This window comes from Carcharodon carcharias, chromosome 8 (assembly GCF_017639515.1).
Source record: "Carcharodon carcharias isolate sCarCar2 chromosome 8, sCarCar2.pri, whole genome shotgun sequence".
In the NCBI taxonomy this organism is placed as follows: domain Eukaryota; kingdom Metazoa; phylum Chordata; class Chondrichthyes; order Lamniformes; family Lamnidae; genus Carcharodon; species Carcharodon carcharias.
Window position 1 is genome coordinate 160,369,112 of NC_054474.1, and position 24,531 is coordinate 160,393,642.

General features: G+C 40.2%; 1 protein-coding gene across 1 annotated transcript in view; it reads right to left on the minus strand.

Moving 5' to 3' along the window:
* Positions 1-24,531, minus strand: part of med27 (mediator complex subunit 27) — a 300,082-nt gene that overhangs the window by 183,360 nt on the left and 92,191 nt on the right. The window lies entirely within an intron of this gene.

Sequence of the window (24,531 nt, forward strand, 5' to 3'; positions counted from 1 at the left end):
TCTCCAACAGATGGCCACATAATTGAGAAAAATTTAATTACACTATTCTTGGATTCTTTGGAATCTAGGTCCAACATTTCTGAAGGCAACTGTTAAAGATTTTGGGATTTTTCTTAACCGTTCCCACCCCCCCACCACCACCCCAAGGGAAAGAAAGCTACTTAAAAATTGCTTGTGTTTTACAGTAAAGTGAATGCATGTAAATTAAGAGAAGGCACCGAGACAACAGATGGTTAAAATGCTAATGGCTAACATTTGATGTCGTTGCCCCATAGACAGTAAATAATAAACAATTGCCAATAGAGGCTAATAAATTGCTCAACACTTCACACCCATGCTGTTGCATCCCTGGGTTACACTCTTGCCTAGTTAGATACTGGCAATACAGGCAGACCCCTAAATGTGACACCACTCATACCATTTACAGAAGTGACTAGCACCACTGTGCCACAGAGAATATCTAAGGCAAGATGATAAATTTATTGAGGTTAAGCATGAGGTTAAGTAAAATTAGATCAGAACATATGCTTGTAAGCAATGCTTTTACTTTTGCATCTAGAACAAGTTGATGTCAGACCACATCTTGTATACCGGTCACCAAGACTCGAAAGAGACACAGGACCATAGTTTTGCTACCGAGGCAAGAGGCTCAAGTTGGGAAATTTCCCAACTCACGAGAATCACCGGTAAAAACTACCCAAAACATAAATTTCGCTCTGGGGGGTGGGGGAAGTCAGGCAAACCAACCCCAGTAGCAGAGCTTAAGTGGTCATAGGGGCGGGCGAGTGCCAAAGCAGGCTGGTTAGAAGCCCGCCTCGGTTCTCTAGGATTCTGCCACTGTTATTTTGGAAGCTGTTAGGCCCGCTAGCTCTGAGCCCTCACACACCCCCACCCACTCTCATGGCTTCTCATACCATCCATGCCAAGTCAATGCTCCCCACCAACCCTATGGCCCCTCACACGCTCGATGCTATCTCCACAGTGAAAGCTGCAGCTTGTTTTTTTTTTTAAAAGTATAAAGAGCAGGGGGTTTATAAAACTTCAGATCATGATAGATAAACCTTATCCACCCTTCAAGAACGTTTACATCTACTCCATCAATCTGAGATTCCCTTCCTGTATAACAGCCGAAACTGAGTCTGCTTGAACTCAGCACAGAGTTCCAATAGCCTGCCAATTTCAGGTTTCCCTCCTGTATTAATCATGCCCCAGCCCCTTTTCCCTACTAGCAAAACTTGGATGTGTCAGAAATGGGGGCAGGGCATTCGGATCCCAACTGCCATTTTTGAAGGTCTTCCAAATGCCACGAAAATCCAGCCCATAAAATCTGGAAGCAATTCAGTGAAAAGCCATGAGGGTGATACCTAGCACTGAGGTTTAAAGTTATAAGGACCGAAAAGAGAAATGAGGAATATAAAAAATACTAAAGGCTACAGTAAAGGCTACAGGTTCAGAAAATTAATTAAAACCAAATTGAGGAAGCAGGACAAGTGGACACAGATTCAGACACAGAAGTGTGACAGGTGGTGTTGTCATACTATCAAGCGGCACATACTCAGCAATAACCTGCTCACTGGCGCTCAGTTTGGGTTCTGCCAGGGCCACTTAGAGCTAGACCTCATTGAAGCCTTGTCCAAACATGGACAAAAGAGCTGAACTCAAGGTGAGGTGAGGTGAGAGTGACTGCCCTTGACATCATGGCAGCATTTGATAGAGTGTGGCATCAAGGAGCCCTATCAAAACTGGAGTCAATGGGAATCGGGGGGAACCCTCTGCTGACTGGAGTCATACCGAGCACGAAGGAAGAGGGTTGTAGTTGTTGGAGGTCAATCATCTCAGTTCCAGGACATCACTGCAGGAGTTCCTCAGGGTAGGGTCCTCAGCCCAACCCAACCATCTTCAGCTACTTCATCAATGATCTTCCTTCCAACTTAAGGGGATGCTCGCTGATGATTGCGCAATGTTCAGCATCACTGGCAGCTCCTCAGATACTGAAGCAGTCCATGTACAAATGCAGCAAAACTGGACAATGGCTTGGGTTCACAAGTGGCAAGTAACATTCATGCCACACAGTGTCAGGCAATGACCATCTCCAACAAGAGAGAATCCAACCATCGCCCCTTGATGTCCAATGGTATTACCATCACTGAATCCCCCCACTATCAACATCCTGGGGGTTACCATTGACCAGAAACTGAACTGGATGAGCCACATAAATATTGTGGCCAAAAGAGCAGATCAGAGGCTGGAAATCGTGTGACGAATAACTCACCTCCTGATTCCCCAAAGCCTGTCCATCATCTACAAGACACAAGTCAGGAGTGTGATGGAACACTCCACTTCCTGGGTGAGTGCAGCTCCCACAACACTCAAGAAGCTTGACACCGTAAAGGACAAAGCAGCCCGCTTGATTGGCACTTGCGATGCCATGGCATACAAGGCAATGGGCCTACTGCTGGAAAATGGGATTAGAATAGTTAGGTACTTGTTTGATTGGCACAGGCTCAATGGGCCGAAAGGCCTTTTACTGTGCTGTACACCTCTATGACACTACATCCACAAACATTCACTCCCTCTACCACCAATGCACAATAGCAGCAGTGTGTACCATCTACAAGATGCACTGTAGGAATTCACCAAGGCTCCTTCAACAGCATCTTCCAAACCCACAACCACTACCATTTGGAAGGACAAGGGCAGCAGATGGATGGGAACACCACCGCCTGGAAACTCCCCTCCAAGTCACTCACCATCCTGACTTGGAAATATATCACTGTTCCTTCACTGCCGCTGGGTCAAAATCCTGGAACTCCCTTCCTAACAGCATTGTGGGTGTACCTATACTACATGAACTGCAGTGGTTCAAGAAGGCAGCTCACCACCACCTTCTCAAGGGCAACTAGGAGGTACTGTCTTTCAGATGATATGTGAAACAAGAGGTCTTGTCTACCTTCTCAGGTGGACGTAAAAGATTCCACAGCATTATTTCAAAAGAAAAGCTGAGGGGTTATCCCTGGTGGCCCTGTCAACATTTATCCCTCAAATCAACATCACAAAAACGGATAGTCTGGTAACTGACATATTACTATTTGTGGGAGCTTCTTGTGCACAAACAGGCTGCCTCATTTCCCACAACAGTGACTGCACTTCAAAAGTACTTTATTGGCTGTAAAATACTAAGGCACGCTAATGGTGCTGAAAGTGCTATTTAAATACTAGTCTTTCCTTTTTCTTTTAGTTTGGAGTTTCAGTTCTTTGCTATGATAGTTAAAAGAAGAGACGACAACACTAGTGAATAACCCAAAATTGCATCAAATTGTTTACCAGTATATAGGAATAGGAAGTCTAGTGTACCAATGCTCATCACGTTTATCTGACAGTCAGTGCTTACAAAGCTAAAGTATTAAAAAAAGTCAGATGTAAAATCTTCAATGCCATAAGGATTACTGAAACCTAGCCACTGAACAAGTTGTTGTACCCTCACCAAAACTTCCAGAAGCTATTTTTAAAAAAGCACTGCCTTGTTTTTCAAACCAAAACAGAATCAACATTTAACAAATGCATGGTTGTTAAAAAGTCATTTCATTTTCTCCTTTAAACAGGCACGGTTCAAGCTTCCTTGAAAAAGCTATAAGAAACATGAATCCTAATCAAATACTTAAGTAATAAAGATAGCCATGAAATCATCGTTAAGGTTTTACTGTCAGTTTTAGGGTGTCCATTTTATTATTTAATCAACTTCTAATTTACTTGATTGAGTGGACTTTGCTAATGATAGCAGATCTATACTACAGATTAGGACATTGACACTGACAAAGATTGATGGTACTCTTAATATAATCAACTTTGCTTTGACCATAGGCTTCTGTTGGACTAACTGCTCGTTCAGGAGCAATAAATATTTCATTTTGCTTGGATTTCCATAATGAGAAATCAATTAATGTTGAGATGAACAAGTTCGAAAGACAATGTTTCAAAATGTCAGCAGCTTCAGTTTCAATCATTACCACTCAAATTTGCAATCAGAGCAATACGCACTGGAGTTTTTATAGAAGTGAGAAAGTGAGAAGTTGGCCTCAATTTATTTTGGCTCATAAGACAGATCCTTCTCGACTGCAGTCTCTGCAGTGATGCAAGCTCAGCTGTTTACTGCTGCAGACTTCAAAATGTTTGGTTTTCTACTGTTTGTGCAAAATGCCACACTTAGCATTACAGCACTGACAATGAGCAGCTTGAACAATGCCGCTGGTCAATGACAAAGCTTAGATCCCAATTCTTCTGCCAATGGGGAAAAAATTAAGGCTAGTCATGGAGCAAGCACACATTAGAAAATAATCCCCACTTAAATTCTACAGTATCCAAAAGCAGGTCAAACATTGTCAGAGGAGCATAAACATTGTACAGACCAATGTGAAGTAGCTATCCCACTTACCAGACACTTCAAACTGTTTTGCAGAAGCAACAACCCTCATTAGAATTTTTGAGTTGCTTTTAATGATCATATAGTTTTCAGTTGTAAAAGAAACATTGTCCACAATCTGCCCAATAAAGGGCACTCAGTGATGTAAGATGGGCTCAGTTTGCTCACCTGGGGAGAGATTCTACCAAGTCTAAATAAAAAGGCACAATGAAACTGAAACAAAAACAGAATTACCTGGACAAACTCAGCAGGTCTGGCAGCATCGGTGGAGAAGAAAAGAGTTGACGTTTCGACTCCTCATGACCCTTCAACAAAACTGATCTTTCTTTACAAGGAGAGGGAAATATAAACTGGTTTAAAGTGGGGAGGGGGGGTGGAGAAGTGCGGGGGGGGGGGCGGTGTTAGGATAGGAGCAGATCATCAAAAGATGTCACAGACAAAAGAACAAAAGAACACAGAGGTGTTGAAGTTGGTGATATTATCTAAACGAATGTGCTAATTAAGAATGGATGGTAGGGTACTCCAGGTATAGCTCTAGTGGGGGTGGGAGAGCATAAAAGATTTAAAAATAATGGAAATAGGTGGGAAAAGAAAAATCTATATAAATTATTGGAAAAAAAAACAAAAGGAAGGGGGAAGAAACAGAAAGGGGGTGGGGATGGAGGAGGGAGCTCAAGACCTAAAGTTGTTGAATTCAATATTCGGTCCGGAAGGCTGTAAAGTGCCTAGTCAGAAGATGAGGTGCTGTTCCTCCAGTTTGCGTTGGGCTTCAGACTGAGCTTTGAATTCCAGTTTAAATAGCAATGGGTACACCAAATATGTCAGCTTCTATATTTTGAGCTAAAAGCAAAATAAACAACCAATAAGCAGCACGCATTTAGATACCACTTTTCACATGGTAAGATGCCTCATAGTGAAAGATATACAGCAACTGCCAAAGATTATGGGAAGGTGATTGAAGGCACTGGAAAAGAAAGATTACAAAATATTTCCAGCACAGAAACAGCCCCATTCCAGGATTGATGCTTTGCACAAACCTCCTGACATCAATTATCAAACCTAATCAAGGCACCCTTCTATTCCTTTCTCCCGCATATGCTTATCTAGTTTCCTCTTAAATGCATCCATGCTATTCCCTCCAACTGTTCCCAGTGGTAGCAAATTCCACATTCTAATCACTCTCTGGGTAAAGAGATTTCTCTCAAATCCCTAGATTTATTAACAACACTGTCTCAATTCTGGCATTATTCTAATAAATCTTTTTGAACTTCTCCCGTGCCTCTATACCCTTTTTATAATATGGAGATGAGAACTGTGCAAAGTATTCAAAGTATGGTCTAACAAAGGTTCTATACAAGGTTAACATAATTTCACCGTTTTTCAATAATACTTCTCTCAAAAGCAACCGCAGTGCTTTGTTTGCTTTATAATCATTTTATTAACCTACATTGCCACTTTTAACGATTTGTGTATCTCCACCCGCAGATCTCTGTTCCTCTGCTCCATATAGGCATTTATTTTCCATGTAATATGCGGTCTTCTTAGTCTTTCTACCAAATGAACCATCTATAATGAAAATAAAAGCAAAAAAACTGCGGATGCTGGAAATCCAAAACAAAAACAAAAATACCTGGAAAAACTCAGCAGGTCTGGCAGTATCTGTGGAGAGGAGCACAGTTAAGGTTTCGAGTCCGAATGACCCTTCAACAGAACTAAGTAAAAATAGAAAAGAGGTGAAATATAAGTTGGTTTAAGGGTGGGGGGAGAACGGGACAAGAAGAGCTGGATAGAAGGCCAGTGATAGGTGGAGATAACCAAAAGATGTCACAGACAAAACGACAAAGAGGTGTCGAATGTGATGATATTATCTAAAGGAATTTGCTAATTAAGGGTAGAAAGCAGGACGAGCAAGGTACAGATAACCCTAGTGGGGGTGGAGTGGGGGGGAAGGGATCGAAATAGGCTGAAAGGTAGAGATAAAACAATGGATGGAAATACACTTAAAAATAATGGAAATAGGTGGGAAAAGAAAAATCTATATAAATTATTGGAGAAAACAAAAAGGAGGGGGAAAATCGGAAAGGGGGTGGGGATGGAGGAGAGAGTTCATGATCTAAAATTGTTGAACTCGATATTCAGTCCGGAAGGCTGTAAAGTGCCTAGTCGGAAGATGAGGTGCTGTTCCTCCAATTTGCATTGAGCTTCATTGGAACAATGCAGCAAGCCAAGGACGAACATTTGGGCATGAGAGTAGGATGGAGTGTTGAAATGAAGTGACAGGGAGACTGGGTGACCCCTTTACAGAACACCTTCAGTCTGTCCACAAGCATTACCCAGACCTCCCTTTTGTCTGTGACATCTTTTGGTTATCTCCACCTATCACTGGCCCTCTATCCAGCTCTTCTTGTCTCCACCCCCCCCCCCCCCCCCCACTTAAACCAACTTATATTTCACCTCTTTTCTATTTTTACTTAGTTCTGTTGAAGGGTCATTCGGACTCGAAACATTAACTGTATTCCTCTCCACAGATGCTGCCAGACCTGCTGAGTTTTTCCAGGTATTTTTGTTTTCATCTATAATGAAGTACATTTACCAAATACACACCCATTCTGCAAGTTTATTAACATTTTCCTCTACTTTGCTGCATTGCTCCTCTAAATTAACCATGCCCAGTTTGGTGTAATCCACTAATTTTGAAATTGTGCTTCCAATTCAAAATTGTTTATGTCAATGGTGAACAGTGGTCCCAGCACTGAGCCATGTGGGAAATCACATCTCACCATAGCTACCTTTGTACCCTATACTGTATTGTAGCCTTTGTTTTATACATCTGCTACCTGTCCCCAACTCCATTTGTTCTGATCCTAAATCATAAAAGTCTATCATGTGATGCCTTAATGAAGCATTTTTGAAAATCCAAATATATTGCATCTATTGCACTACCGTAATCTACTGTTACTTTCTCAAAGCATTCACTAAGATTGGTCAAGCAAGACCTTTCCTTTGGGGATTTGTGCTGACTATTCTATTATATTTTCATTTTCTGGGTGCTTATCTCATACATCGAGTAAGGATTCGGTTATCTTTTCTACCTCATGTTAAGCTAATTGGTCTATTGTTCCCTGGACTCGTGTATATATAAGAATCACATTAGTTGTCCACCAGCCCTCTGGCACTATTCCCTTTTCCAATTAAATTTTTACATATATGTAATGTAATGTGTGTCGTTCCTATCTCCTCTAACTTCTTTTAATGGTTTGTTTGCAACCCAATCAGACCAAGATTCTTAAACTCTCCAAGTTTGATTAGTTTATTATCGCTCCTACTTTTGACTTAAATGTCTTCAGAAGACGAGGCCAAAAAAGATATAATGTTCACCATTTTAGACTCCCTGATGAATACAGAGCCAAATTATTTAATATTTCACCTTGTTATCTGTAAGTTTATCTTGAGTATCCTTCGTGACCCTTATATGTCAATCAAATACATCACATTCCTTTCTATATTCCTTGATGATCTAATTTTGTAGCTTCTCTTTGACTTATTTCCTGATCTTCCGTATATCTTTGTCATCCTGTGCTTTGTTATCCAAGTACTTAGTGGACGCCTTTTTCTTAGTTTTAAATTCCCCCCCCCAAGTTATTTATTCTTCCATGGTGTGTCATTATTGGCTGGTCTGTTCTGGTTTTTTTAGTGAGATATTTTTCTCTAGACTCTTTTGATCACAGTTTTAAATTACTTGGATGAAGGGACGGATAGGATGGTTGCCAAATTTGCTGATGACACAAAGATAGGTAGGAAAGTAAGTTGTGAAGAGGACATAAGGAGGCTACAAAAAGATATATATAGGTAAGTGAGCAGGCAAAGATCTGACAAATAGAGTATAATATGGGAAAATGTGAAAATAGCCATTTTGGCAGGGCGAATAAAGAAGGAGCATATCATCTAAATGGAGAGAGATTGCAGAACTCTGAGATGCAGAAGGATCTGGGTGTCGTAATGCATGAATCGCAAAAGGTTAGTGTGCAAGTACAACAAGTAATTAGAAAAGTTAATAGAATGTTATCATTTATTACAAGAGAAATTGAATACAAAAGTAGGGAGGTTATGTTTCAGTTATACAGAGCACTAGTGAGATCACATCTGGAATACTATGTACAGTATTGGTCACCTTATTTAAAGAAGGATGTAAATGCATTGGAAGCAGTTCAGAGAAGGTTTACCAGACCAATACCTGGAATGGGCGGGTTGTGTTGCGAGGAAAGGTTTTACAAGCTAGGCTTGTATCCGCTGGAGTTCAGAAGAGTAAGAGATGACTTGATTGAAACATAAAAGATTCTGCAGGATCTTGACAGGGTGGATGTGGAACGGATGCTTCCTCTTCTGGGAGAATCTAGAACTAGGAGGTCACCATTTAAAAATATGCAGTTGCCCATTTAAAATGGAGATGAGGCAAAATTTTCTCTCTGAGACTCATGAGTCTTTGGAACTCTCTTCCTGAAAAGGTGGTGGAAGCAGAGTCTGAATATTTTTAAGGCAGAGGTGGATAGATTCTTGGTAAGCAAGGATTATCAGGGGTAGGCGGGATGCAGATTTGAGGTTACTATCAGATAGGCCATGATCTTATTAAATGGCCTACTCCTGCTCCTTGTTCATATGTTCACCATGCTGTTCTATTGTCAGTAAATTTTTCCAGTTTACTTTCCCCATTTTCATTCCCATCCCCTTAAAATTAACTATTCTTGAATTTATTACCTGGTTGATGTCTTACGTATGCCTTTTGCAATCTTTATCTTAAATCTTATATTGTGATCGCTATAGCCTAAAAGTTCCCCTACACTTACTTCTCTCACTTGTTCCAGTCCACTCACGTTAATAGATCCAGCAGTGTTCCTTTTCTCATTGGATCTTTTACATACTGGGTAAGAAAGGAGTCCTGCATATACTGTAAAAGCCTCATCTCTGTACCCATTTTGCTAACTCAGTCAGATAACTTGTGGGCAAGTAAAATTGCCCATGGTTGTTAATTCTATGGCCTTAACTTATTTCATAATTTGTTTACATATTTCTTCCTCCACCTCCTTTTCACCGTTAATGGTATACCACAGACCCCTATTAACAATAACTCCTATCCAAATGGATTCTGTTTCCAAACTTCTGTTAGTTACGTTCCTTTCCTACAACTATTGTTGTCTAATTAATACAGCTACCCACCCCCAGTGCCTTCCTTCCCTACCCTAATTATGTTATAACCTGCAATATTTGATTGCAAGTCCTATTCTTTATGTAGCTCTGTTTCAGTTATTCCTATTCAATCTGGTAACTTGCAACAGATTATTGCCTCCAGTTCCCGTTTTATTTTGGATGCTGTTTACGTTACCGTAAGGCAGTTGAATTCATCTTTAACAGTTGTTCATTTTACTTGATTTTAACAGCACTTTTATTCTTTTTATATAAAAGCAAAATACTATGGGTGCTGGAAATCTGAAATAAAAACAGAAATGCTGGAAGAACTCAGCAGGTATGGCAGCATCTGTGGAGAGAGAAACAGCATTTCGAGTCCATATGACTCTTCATCAGAGCTAAAGTTTTATTTTTTTATATTTGCTCCCTGACCATTTATGGTCTCTGCCTCTCTGCCTCAGAAGGCAGTGGAGGTGGGGTCATTGGATATCTTTAAGACGGAGATAGATAGATTCTTGTTCGGCAAGAGAATCAAAGGTTATTGGTGGTAGATGCGGACGTGAAATTAGTAATACAAACAGATCAGCCATGATCTTTCTGAGTTACGGAGCAGGCTTGAGGGGCTGAATGATCTACTTCTGCTCCTATTTCGCATGTTCGTATGTTACCCTTGTTCCTTACCATGGTCTGACCTTTGCTCTCATCTCCTATTTCTTTTACCTTCAGATTTATATTATTTTCACCAGATCCCTTGTTCCATCTTACTAGTTTCAAATCCTGTTAACGGCCCCTATATATCCTTTCTGCTAGAACAATGATTTCATTCCTGTTCAAGTGGAGCCTGTCCCAGTGATACAGCTTCTAATACTAGTGCCAGTGTCCCATCAAAATGACTTGAGGAGGTTTCCAAAGGATGGAAAAACAAGTAACCAAAGCAAAAGGATCCAGAGAAGACAGTTTCACTAAGGCAGAAGACAGGAAGGTTGGTGGTGGTGGTGGTGGTTTGGGGTGGGGGGGGCGGGGGGCAGTGAATTAAAGGAAGTCACTCTGAAGAGCAGAGGGTTGTTCCTGTCCCCCAAGGTTGGAAGAAGTTGCAGAGATAGACAGGAAAGAAAGCCAAATAGGGATTTATGGGGGATTTTTTCTTTTATTAGAAATATAAATGAGAATACTACAACCCACACAACATTATGGATTTTTCTAATATAAATGGATGTTATGATTCACAACTAAATTCAAATTAAAGCCATCATGACTCCATATCTAAGTCTCCATGTACCCTCCGCAGACTCACTGTAAGAACAATAAACCAGTTACTTTGATAATTATTATAGTTTTATAAACAATCAGGCAATCAGGGAGGACAGAGAAAAAGGACGAAAACAAATAATTAAGCTTTAAGATTTATAGTCCCTCTCCTGGAACAAGCGGGAGCAATTGTGTGCGACTGGCTAATATTTCCATTAGAATGCATCATGGGGTTTTTTTTATTTGACCGTTTAACAAAACTCTGCTATTTTTATCATTAGGGAGCATATGTGTTTTAATGAGACATTGGATCAAATAGTCAGGATGCACTGGTAAAGCAACATGAAATAATTCAGACATCTTTCTAATTCTAAAGTAGCTGATGAAGACTCAGTGGCACTAAAACATTTTCTAAATGATCAGAGCTGTGGATCCTCACTAATGAGCTAATTTTCCAGCAAAAAAAATTATATTAATCTATGAGTCCAAGAGAGTTAGTGTATTCTTACAAGGACAAGTTAACTCTTTAATTTTCACACAAACAGCCTGAGATCTTCCGATTCTGGTACAGTGAAACCTATAAATTAGGGACATTTAATGGACTACCATCATCAGGTGTTGTTCATTTGCAGGAATCCTTATTTGCAAAATAGTCATGGTTTGTACAGCAAATCAGATGAACCTAATATTTGAGGATGGGTGTATCTCTCTTAGCATTCTTTCATTGTTTCATGGTCACCTGGAATTGTGCCTAAATCTGGAGCCCTGCCAACAGGATGTGATTTTCCATTCATTAAGTTTCCCAGTTCATTTCCATTCCACAGTCTTTTTCCTTGGCGGGATTCTGGGATCTGTTACATAGGCAGTTACACAGAGCAAGGTGGCGATTCCCAGCCAAACTGAGAATGGGGATTAACATCTTGCAAACAACTGTTTGCAACCTGCTCAGTCTACAGCCTGCAGCTGCAAATGACTGAAGTGTTGGGGGCTGTTAGCAGCTCCACAGTACCTGTCATTCGGATTGCCAACTTTGGCTAGGGGCACTGGAAGTTTGACTATATTATATTCTGATCATGTGGCATTTCATCATGCAATGTGATGTTTGATCAATGACTTTTACAAATATTATTGAATTTACCTTCACTAAGCTGGGTTCCCTGAAATTGAGAGTCGTTGTGTGTGATTTTACACCAGCAGCCATTATGTGAGACATTCCAAAAATTAGGCCACCTCTGGACAGACAAAGAGGAGATACTAAAGACCTGGAAAGAGGGAGAGCCAAGATAGGGAAAGAGGGGAAATGTCTCTACCTTTCCACCAAGCCTCCAGTCTTCATCTCTGGCCCCCATCCCCCATTCTACAGTTCCCTCACACACACCCCCTCCCCCAATTTTCAAATCTCCTCCTTGATTTAGCCATTCTCCTCAATCCCCCTGCCCCATTCCAGGTTCTTTCCTTCACCCCAGCTTCTGTGTAATGGAGATCTTCATACCAAACCTGCTGGGTAAAGAGATCTCCATTACATAAACGCCATTTTCCCCACCCACTGCTGCCTCACATTTACCTCCATGCCCCATGTTTTAAAGTTGCAAACTGACTTGGAATGCACTGAATGTTGTCCACAGTTTGAAATGAGAGTTGCATGGTTTAAAGAGGCAGCTCTTATGTATTATAAGTGCAAGTTATTTGGGACTGTCAGCAAGTGTACATTTTTTGCAGATGTCCTTTTGCCAGGTTTCCCTATATAATGAAATAATGGATTACAGGTCTGCTGAATCAATTTACAGGTCATTTACACAAACCTACATTTTCACAATCTACACTCAAGTGTGATTCTTAGTCAAGCCTTAAAGAAAACCAAAGTCCTGTTCCAAATGTGCAGACGTGGGGAAATAAAAGCCAGAATGCAGTCTCAGAGCTGATGCTTTTAGACACACTTAACATGGAAGTATGTTCTGTGGAGCAGCAATGTGATACAAATTGTATGACGAGCTGCTTTTGTACTTTGCAAGACCAGTACTACCACAAACAGCTCTTGACAGGATTCACTTTTTTTTAAAAAGTCTTTCCTACAACTTGAGTTAATCTAGCACTAACCTTCAGATTTCAACAACTTGCACAAAACCCATGTGTTGGAAAAACGTAGTGCTCACAAAGTACGAAAGTGCTGCAATTTGAGAGGTCACATGTCTCAAAAAATAGCAGCAAAACTGAGTTAACTTATTCAATTCCCAAAGACCACACTGCCCATTGAAGGACCTTATTTAAAAAAAAACAGGGAACTCGCAGCACAAGTACCCATCTAAATCCAATGTAAAACCTGCAGGTTGCAATATTCACAATTCAGCATCCATTTGGGAATTTGCTACTGACCAAAGGTCAAAACTAAGATTAGTTCTGAATAAATTTCAGTTGAAAAAAATTCCTATTTGTTCAAAAAACTGCCAGAACTTGCATGGCATCTAATAAATTCCTCTCTTTACCTCCAATTTTGCCAGATTTATGATTGATATATGCTAATTAATGAGTTTACAGATTCTTTACTTTATTCCCAGGGGCAGCAGTCCATGCCTTTAGTAGCAATTTCTATGAAAGAAGTTTAAATATCTATAATTTAACTAATCAAGTATCATTAATTCAGTCAACTGCAATACTGTTTGAAAAGTTACTTTGCTTCTCAATCAATATGCCAGAGTATGGCAGACACAAGTTCACATACACACCTATCTAGATATTTATTTTACAACCTCACCCAGGTAGCAGAGCGGAAGTACCGGAATGAGGCAAAATGCAAGATGCATACCCACAGAAGTACATTCTGCTGTCTTTGGTAGCTTGATTATCAACAGGGTCCTAAGAGTTAACCTGGCCTTTGCCATCATCTCTCGCTGCCCATCATGGGAAACAGACAAGAAAGATGGAGGAGAAGCCAAGAGAACACAGAAGACAAATACCAGAAAATCTAGCCAGAAAAGATTTTTCAATAATCCATCTGCCAAAGGAACAATTAATGTCATCCCTTTAGACAAACAAGTTATGTTTTAAATTTACTAAAACAAATGTGTAACAATTTCAAACATCTATACACATTACTTAGGAAGGGTCGGACAGATAGACTAAGGTCTATAAAATCCTAGTTTAACATTTATAGTAGAGAAATAACTATAATCTGATATTAGAAACAGAGCGACTGAACACTTGGATAAACATGAACTGATCAGAGAGCCCGCGTGGATTTGTAAAGAGGAAATCATGTCCAACAAACCTAGTTGAATTTTACGAGGAGGCAATTAATGTGGTCTATGGATATTGTTTTTTAAGTACTTCCAGAAGGCATTTGATAAGGTTGCACATAAAAGACTTAACAAAATTGAAAGTGCATGGAATTGGAGACGGTTGTCACAAAACGATCATATTTTCCATGTTATTATTGTAGGCTTATGGCTCTGAGTGTGGATGGTTCTGTGTGGCTGATTTAACTAGACTAGAGACGCTTAGACTATAAGATTGAAATTATCAAGAGTTAAGCATAAAACAGGCTTTTGAAATGGAGATGGATAAACTGGGATTAGGATTCTACAGATAGGGAGTGAATGAAATTTGCATTTTTAGATAAGTGAAAGGGTTGTTTGATTTATGAAGGTTTGGTGTAATATTTACAACTAACAAGGTAAGTGGGCAAAGCAATATAATTATTTTTTCCAAAAGTGCTGGCCATAATAATGACATGAGAGATTTTTACACTGGGAAAAGTAAATTTCCAAAGACATGTAGAACAATGGGATTTTACACATTAAAGAGAGAAACATATATAAAGAAGGATGGAAGGCTATGTGGGGTGCGGCCATATAAAATCCTGAAAGTTACACCGGGTGAAACAGCCTTGAAAAAAACCTCCAGCCACTGAAGAAGTGCTGCTGCAGTAACTAAAGTTGTGTTAAAAAGTCTTTGGAATTCCACTGTCACATAGGTGCTGGGGTAACCTAGCTGAATTGCCGATTTAAATATAAAATTTATGTTGGATTGTTGCCTTAAAGGGGATGTGTAGTTGGGAGTCAGGTTAATTAGGAATTTTGGGGTTTGTTATAATATTAAGTAACTGTAATCTTATGTATGTGTTTGAAGTCTTTTCTTCTGTTAAAAAATGTTTTAACTTAATTTTTTAAATTTCCAAAGTTGTTAAAGAGCTCATTACTTCTGAATTCAGTGCACAAATCTTCAAAATAAATACAAATTGCAAAACCAAGATGATAGCATGGCCAAGTTTCCCATGTGGATTTGGTTCATCTGCCACATGCCACCTGCCATATCATAACACAACCAATTGACATGAGGAGGGGGTTGGTGAGAGAAGGAATATGGCAGGATATGACTAGCGGTGCCTCTACCAACCCCACCCCTCAACCCAAACCAAGGATTTGTACTGGAGCCTCAGTTCTTAACAAAGGAATGGAAAGCCATATGTCCAAGTTTGCTGACAACACCAAGTTAGGTGGTGTAGTAGTGTAGGCAGGAGCAGAAAGTTGCAAAAAGATGTTGATAAATTAAGTTAATGGACAAAACTGTTGCAGATGGAGTTCAATGCGGGGAAAGATAGAGTCTTTTCTAAATGTGAGAAGCTGAACTGTGGAGGATCAGAGATTTAAGAGTCCAAGTACAGAAATCATAAAAAGCTAAAAGACAGTTACAAAAAACTAAAAAAGGCTAACAGAACATTAACTTCTACCTCCGAGATAAAGGCTATGTTGTCAACACATAAAGCTCTGTTTGTTCCTAATCTGAGTGTACGGCATTCAGTTGTGAGCGCCACATCTCAGGAAAAATCTATTAGACTTGGGGAGAGGGGACGTGAAATGCAGCTTCACCAGAATTATATCAGGGCTAAAAGAGTTAGAGAGGGCAGGTCGCCAAGTCTAGGCCTGCATTCCCTTCGATATAGAAGATCACAAGGTGATCTAATTGAGGTGTTTCAGTTCATTAAAGGAATTGAGGGTATTGATCCAGAGAAACTATTTCCTCTGGTGGACAAGTTTAAAACCTTAAAGTTATGCTTGACAATTCAAGGGTGATATCAGGAAGCACTTCTTCACACAAAGATTAGTGGAAATCTGGAACTCTCTTCCCCATAAACCTGCTGCAGCAACTTAAAAATATTATTAGGTTTCTGCCAATGAAAAGGTTAAGAAGTTAACACAACACAATATTTTAAGTCTGCCTCACTACCATGGTAGAAGTGCTGATTAAGTGGTAATTTACCACAATATACATTGTATTGATAACATGTCATGCAGGGTAATTTTGAAATTACTCAGTAAATTTTAACTTGTTTGACAAATTAGTACTTAGTGGTGACATTTTAAAATATGCTTAAAATATATGCCTGATCCAGTAAAATTCCGATGCAAACAGCAAATTCAAATGGATTAAAATCAATTCCCAATCACCTCCATTATACATAGGTCCTGCTCCAATCAAGCTGTGTAAGTGATTGTGGCTGCTGCAGAGTAAAACTTGAGCAGGAGAGACAAGATTGGGACAGATTAAACATTTCAAAATCTATTTACTCTTCAAAACCAAATACTTACTCAATTTCACACCTTTAAGCAAACTATCATGTAGTCACAAAAGTGAAATATGTTAGTTCAGGAAATTAAATCATTTTTCACTTTGGACAATCACTGCCAACATACAGCTCTCCCAGGTAAGAGTAAGGGTTAGATGCAGAGCAATTTCCCCTCACTCTATTAGAATAATGTAACGTGAATTCTAGTCAGTATTCAACTGTCTTAAAAATATACTTTAATTTACACACTATCCACACCTTGCACCTCAAAATGAGATTGCTCATTCAATGTCAGTCTGTAGGTAGTTTGGTGCTGTGGAGGCACGTATATTGGGAACTTGGCCGAAAACAAACTTAATTTACTTTACTCCTCAAACTGGCAGAGAGATTGCAACTGACCTTAGTATTCGCAGGATAGAAAGAAGGAAAAGTTCCCCTTTCCTCTTTTGCTCAATGTGTAAAAGAAGCATGCAATACATGAAACAATGAAGATGAGAGAAGTCACAGGTTCTGTCTTCTATTTGTACTTAGTTGGCAGACCCTCACAGATTGAGGTCAATTACAGCACCACTACTGCCAAAGGGTGGAGAGACAAAAGAATCAGCCAGAGTTCCCAGTTCTGGTAATTTCCCAAGGACCCCTGCTGGAGAAGAGCATGTGTGAGGATATCGGGCAAGAATAGAACTGATACAAAGTAATGTCCTACGAATCTGAAGAGATTGCCAACATTTGTAATCCAGGCTCATACTTAAATAATGTCATTTGGACATGGAGAGTGTCTCTGATAGTTGTGAAAACATTTTTTCCCACATTAGCCTTTGCCACAATGAAAAGGAAGAAAGAAAATTAGGTCAGAGTTAGAAGAAAATAGAAAATATTAGTTGTGGGCCTTAAAAAGCATCAGTTGCCATCAAGTGACTCCTGGTGGAAGACCATTTGTGCAACACCAGGCAAAGTTTAATGATTAAAAGGTATGATGATCGAATAACCTTCTGACATGCCACCTCCAGCAGCTTCACACAAAGAATGCTGCTACCACCCATGGAACTATGTACAATGTATCTTTAATGCTCTCTAGCAGCAGAATGGAAGGATTGGGGGACTCGGTTATCTGCACTGCATGATGTTGAAATTACAAAAAGCACCAGTTGATCTGCCATAGCATTGCTCTCAAATTGAAATGAAATTGTAGGCTTCTTCCATCAATGTTTCTCCAACCGTTTCCAACTCTGGCTCTGTGTCTGTCATTCTGCCTGTCTATTAATTGTGCATTTTTGCACACACAGTTCACAGCACATATGTATGACCAATGGTCCAGTGTAGCATGTATGAATACTTTAGTCAAATACCATATTGAGCCAGCTTTTTAAAAAAAAATATTCATTCATGGGATGTGGGCATCGCTGGCTAGGCCAGCATTTGTTGCCCATCCCTAAATTGCCCTTGTTCGGAGGGCAGTTAAGAGTAAAACACATTGCTGTGTGTCTGGAGTCACATGTAGGCCAGACCAGTCAAGGACCACAGCTTACCTTCCCTAAAGGACATTAGTGGACCAGGTGGGTTTTTAAAACAACCGACAATGGTTTCATGGTCATCATGGGACTTTTAATTCCAGATTCCTTTTTTTTGTATTAAATTCAAATTCCACCATCTGCTATGTCAGGATTCAAACCTGAGTCCCCAGAGCATTACTCTGGGTCTCTAGATCACCAGTCCAGCGATAATACCACTACGTCATCGCCTCCCCCATAATTAAATTCAATTCCACTAGCCATAGTGGGATTCAATCTATATCGCCAGAACATCAGCATGGGCCTCCTTCCAGTGACATTACCACTATGCCATCATCTCCCTCTAGCGTGAGTAGGTTTTTTGTGCAGTTAAGGTTGAAGAATATTTTGTTGCTCAATTGAAGATTTTTTTGAATTATTTTCTGTCATGGATCATGAATACACAGTCATCATTTCAAATCAGCAAAGAAAGCCAGGAGTGAAAGCTGACAAGCTCAGAAAAAGTCAAAGCAATAGTTACCATTAAAAAACAAAATCAATTACTCCAAAATATTTTTTGGAAAAACCTATCATCTTAGGTCTTCTAATAAGTTAGAACTGGAAATAAGACTTGTAACATAATGTCATGTTCCAGTATATCATGAACAGTCAGCCAATACTTTATGAAAGCAAAAGCTACAAAAAGATGGCCATCTGCGGATCACCTGATTTCTCTTCGGGATTGGAACACTCCCCTGTCTCAAGAGGAAACAAAAGGAATTTTCCAGACTGATATACTGACTCAATGCCTTTTCCCTGAAATTAATTCAAAAGGCTAATTTTTAAATTGAATTAGTCATTCAGATACAAGGACACTTGCTGTCTCAAACTCTCAAGGTGTGAAAGTCCATCATACAGGATAGATAATTGACTTGGTCGCCCAGTTTATTTAGAAAAAGACTTGGGACTTGTAAGTACATGGTGAGACAGTCATATCTGCAGCCTGCTTTTAAAAACAACAAGCTGTTCTGTACCGAGAAATCCATCAGATAGCCATAAAACCAGCTGCAAGTCAACTACATAGCAAAGGTAATAAATAACCATACCTTGAAAGTGGGAGAAGAACTCTCCCCAACCTATTCCAACTTCAAGTTCAGCTGAGAACCCCAAAAAGCCTCACAGCTTACCAAGAATCCTAGGCTTATAAGACCTTCACTGCGACTAAAAGCATCAAGTCATCTAAGAAACCACAGGCCTGACATGAAATAGAGACTGAGAAAATTATCATTTGTAATCATTTTTTTCCATTTGTATCTAATCTACTTGAGAGTGATAATGTGTGTGAATGTGTGTGAAATGCACATGTGGAATAATAAATAACCTTTTTCATTTTTAAAACTAAAAAAAAACTTGCTGCTGGAATTATTTAAATTGGGAAAATCACAGGGTAAGAAAATGCACACATACCTCATGTACAAACACACATTGATCACAGACTGTAAGAAAGCACAAATTCAGTCCTTGACAATCATAAAAACATTAAAACTAATTTATAAATTTTAAAACAAAATAAACATATCTATGATAGCATTTTCTGTGTAATAATGTTTTCCATTGAAAGCCAGTGACTCTAAGATTGAATCTTAAGTGCACTGAAGTTCTTGAACCCACTGTTACCTGAAGGGACTCAACAAGGTAGAGGGCCAAACTCTTAACATATTGCACCTGTACAAGCAACTTCCAGAAATGTTTCTGATGGGACACCAACGCTGGCCAGGACATATTGCATTTAGGCAATGTTTCTTCCTTTTTATGAGTAGAATAGAAACAAAGGAAAACCTGCAAGGAAGCCACTATTAGAAGCAATTAAAGTTAGCTGAAATTTGCTTTACTTTGTATAAAACACCAAAAACAAGGTTAACTATGAACTCAACTTTTTCCGTCACTCTGGAAACAAACCTAATATACTAGCCAGTTACTCTTGAACACAGCCAGCTAATACATTAAAAGCTAAACATTGATGCAGCTGAGGAGAAAACTAGTGACTAGGAAAGCATTTAGGCCAGTGCAACTTTAGGCAGATTTTTATATTTTGTAATGAATTCTTAAAAGTTATGGAATCACAGAATGGTTATAGCACAGAAGAAGCACAGAAGCACGTTTGGCCCATCACGTCCATGCGAGCCCTCTGCTGAGTAACTCTGCAAATGTTTTGTTTTCCAGATAATCAACTAATTCTCTTTTGATGGCTTTGAATGAACCTGCCTCCACCACACTCAGTTGCTTTTCTTTATTAAAATCAGAACTCAAAAGCAACCAATCTTCCAATTAAGTACATATGTCACTTGTAAAAAAAACCACCAGGTACTTAATATACTTAAGTGTCCTTACTAAGACATATTCTATTTGATGGTTTTATCTTAGAATGGATGTCCAACCTCTGAAGAGTGCGTTGAACGTGTATGTGACAATTAATGAATGGGCCACATAGTTGCCCAAGACTCATGATTAAACATTTTCAACTCCCAATCCAACTTCCTGATTTTGAATACTTGCACCATAACGTGTTCACCTCCTTCACTTCTCTGCTGATTATATCTGCTGTGGGGGATGGGGGAGTAGCCAATCAGAAATTGGGGCTCAGATGGGCAGGCACCTTCTCTAATCTGCATCACTGACCACTGCACATGGGGGTTTGGTAGAAGACAAAGCTGTATGCTGGGACCAAAAGAGAGGATGTGCTGTAAATCTGTGCAGTGATAGAACACACTCTTTGTAAAATAAACAGAAAATGCTGTAAATACTCAACAGGTCTGGCAGCATCTGTGAAGAGAGAAACAGTTAACATTTTAAGTCCAATATTACTCTTCTTCAGAACAGTCTTTGTAAAACTTCTTAAAAGCTGCACTAAGACAATCACTTGGTCCAAGTTGAGCGGATCAGGCCCACATAACAACTCTCCCTTCTACTCAGGACAGTGTTAATGTTATCGATGGAAAGTGCTCACCCGATAGCAGAGAGCCATAGTCAATTCAAAGAGAAACAACTGGACAGTGCCAACAGTTCTCTCTCAAACAATGCAGGCTGAAACCCACCTTCCTCTTCCAACAGTACTGCTCTCCAGTTCCTGTCAGAACCTTCAGTGCTGTGGACATGAAAGGTATGTTAGCTGGAGGCAAGGAACAGTGGGAGAGCCAGCTGCCCATTTCTGCAGTGGGTTTACAGGAAGTATGCACTTTATATTCACAACACTTCTCAGATGTCCTGTGTCAAGCAAAGGCAGGATCTATCATATCAGGAGTGTTTGAAATTAGGAAGCAGGTTAAATTTGGACAGGGGACAAGAAGTTGCACGCTACACTCTATGGGAGCTGGTAAAAGCTTGGTCTCACTAAACAGATGTTTTAAATAACAATTTTATTTAAAATTGTAAGCGTGTCTCTGCATGCCAGTACTTTGAATGAAATCTTGAAAGCGATGTTTGAAAAAGTTAAGCAATTTACAAAAAGTGAAAGTGCTGGCAAAATTACAGCTAGGTCCTGTCAACCATAATGAACCACAATTTGTCTGCCTTCAGCCTAGAGGAGATACTGTGGTTTTTAATGCCACTATTCATTTTATAGTATGTAGCGAGATAGATAGCAAGCAGATTTACAAGGAGACATCATTGTTGGTCTCTGGGATCAATATCTTTCAAGAAGGCATGAAAGATGTGAATAAATACATTATTAAAAAAAAATTGGCAAACAATTTCCTTTTTTATTTAATTAATAATTCCTGAGATGTAGGCATCACTGGCAAAGCCAGCATTTGTCAGTATCCCTAACTGTCCTTGAAAAGGTGATGGTAGGGTGGTCAGCCACCTCTAATTGCTGCAGTCTACATGGTGTAGGTTGAACCATAGTGATGTTTGGAAATGAGCTCCAGGTTTCAGATCCAGGGACAGTGAAGGAATGGCATTATGTTGCGATGTCAGGATGGTGCGAGACTTAGAGAGGAACTTGGCAGGCGGTGGTATTCCTAGGTGTCTTCTGCCCTAGTTAGAGGTGGCAGAGGCGGCGGGTTTGGGAGGGGTTGTCGACGGAGCCTTGGCAAGTTGCTGCAGTAACTCTTGTAAATGTAGATGCATTGCTGCCCCTGTATGCAGGTAGTGGAAGGAGTGACTGCTTATGGTGCCAATCCATGTGGACTACTTTGTCCTGGATGGTGCTGAGCTTCTTGAGTGTACTTGGAGCTGCCAAGCAAGTATTCCATCACATTCCTGGCTTGTGCCTGACAGACGGTGGAAAGGCTTTGGAGAGTTACGAGGAGAGTAACACAATTTTCAGCCTCTGACCTGATCTCATTGGCACAATACTTGTATGGCTGGTCCAATCAAGTTACTGATCGATGGTAATCCCCAGAATGTTAATGGTGGGGGATGCAGCAATGGTAATGCCATTGAACATCAAGATGAGATTATTAGATAACCTCTTGTTGGAGATGGTCATTGTCTGCCACTTGTGTGGTTCAAATGTTTCTTGCCACTTACCTGTCAAAGCCTGTATGTTATCTAGGTTTTGCTACACATGGGCACAGACTGCTTCAGTATCTAAGAAGTCACAAATGGTACTGAACATTCTGCATCATTAGCGAACATACCTACTTCTGACCTTAAGATGGAGGGAAGGTCTTTAATGAAGCAGCTGAACTTCATTGGGCCAAGGATGCTACCCTGAGGAACTCCTGCAACGATGTCCTGGGGCTGAGATGATTGGCCTCCAACAACCACTACCATCTTCCTTTGTGAAGATTTCCCACCCCCCCCCTCAATTTCTATTACTTCAGTTTTCCGACAGCTCCTTGATGCCACACTCGGTCAAATGATGCCTTGATATCAAGGGCAATCATTCTTACCTCCGATATTCACTTCTTTTGTCCAAGTTTATAGCTTTTTTTCTGTGGAACCTTATTGAGAGCTTTTTGTAGTCCACAACAATAACATCCTTAGACATGCCTTTGTCTATGTTAATAACCATTTCAAAAACTTCAACCAGCTTAGTCAAAAACAGAAAATGCTGGAAAAACGCGGCAGGTTTAACAGCATCTGTGGAGAGAATTCAGGGTTAACATTTTGAGTCCGTGTGATTCTTCTTCAGGGCTAAAGAGAAGTAAAAATGTGATGAAATTTATACTGTGGAGCAGGTGAAGCTGGATAGAAGGTCAGTGTTAGATGGAGGCAAAGGAAAGATTGTCATGAACAAAGATGTCATGAACAAAAGGACAAAGGGGTGTTAATGGTAGTGGTACTGGCTAAAGGAGGTGCTGATGGTGGCATTGAGGATAGAAAGCAGAATGTGATAATAGCAGGACAAAGGTAAGCATTCTGGAAAGAACAACGTGAACAAGTGACAGATGGTCCTTGTCGGGGTGGGTAGGGGACAGTGGTGGGAAAAAAGATCAAAAATAAGATAAAAGGTGGGGATAAAAAAATGAATAAAAATGAAAAAAAATAAATAAAAATACGTGGATAAAAAATAAAAATGAAAAAAATAAAACTGAATATTGAAAAAGGGGGTGAGGATGGAGGTTATGGTCAGAAGTGGTTGAACTCAATGTTAAGTCTAGAAGGCCCCCTCCCACAACTCTTTATTCGGTACATCGATGATTGTTTTGGTGCCGCTTCATGCTCTTGTCTGGACCTGGAAAAATTTATCAATTTTGCTTCCAATTTCCATCCCTCCACCTTCACAAGGCCCATCTCCGCCATTTCCCTTCCCTTCCTTGACCTCTCTATCTCAATTCCTGGTGACAGATTGTCCACCAATATTCATTACAAGTCCACCCATTCCCACAGCTACCTCGACTACAGCTCCTCACGCCCCGCTTCCTGTAAGGACTCCATCTCATTCTCTCAGTTTCTTCGCCTCCGTCGCATCTGTTCCGATGATGCCACTTTCCAAAATGATGCTTCTGATATGTCTTCCTTCTTCCTTAACTGAGGTTTCCCATCCACTGTGTTGACAGGACCCTCAACTGTGTCCGACCCATCTCCCGCGCCTCTACCCTCACACCTTCCTCTCCCTCCCAGAGCCATGCTAGGGTCCCCCTAGTCCTCACTTCTCACCCCACCAGCCTCCGCATTCAAAGGATCATCCTCCACCGTTTCCGCCAACTCCAGAATGATGCCACCACCAAACACATCTTCCCTTCACTCTCCTGTCAGCATTTTGTAGGGGCTGTTCCCTCCAGGACACCCTGGTCCACTCCTCCTTCACCCCCAACACCCCATTATTTTCATTTTTATTCGTTGTTTTGGCCCCACCTTCTATCCTACTTTTGATCTTTTTCCCATCACTGTCCTCTCCCCCCACCCCATCCCCACTAGGGCCATCAGTCACTTGTTCATTTTGTTCTTTCCAGAATGCTTACCCTTGTCCTGCTATCACATTCTGCTTTCTATTCTTAATGCCACTATCAACACCTACTTTAGCCAGTAGCATCACTATTAATATCCCTCTGTCCTTTTGTTCATGACATCTTTGTCAATCGCTCCTTTGCCTCCATCTACCGCTGGCCTTCTATCCAGCTTCACCTGCTCCACCCCTCTTAAACAATATGAACTTTATCACATTCTTACTTCTCTTT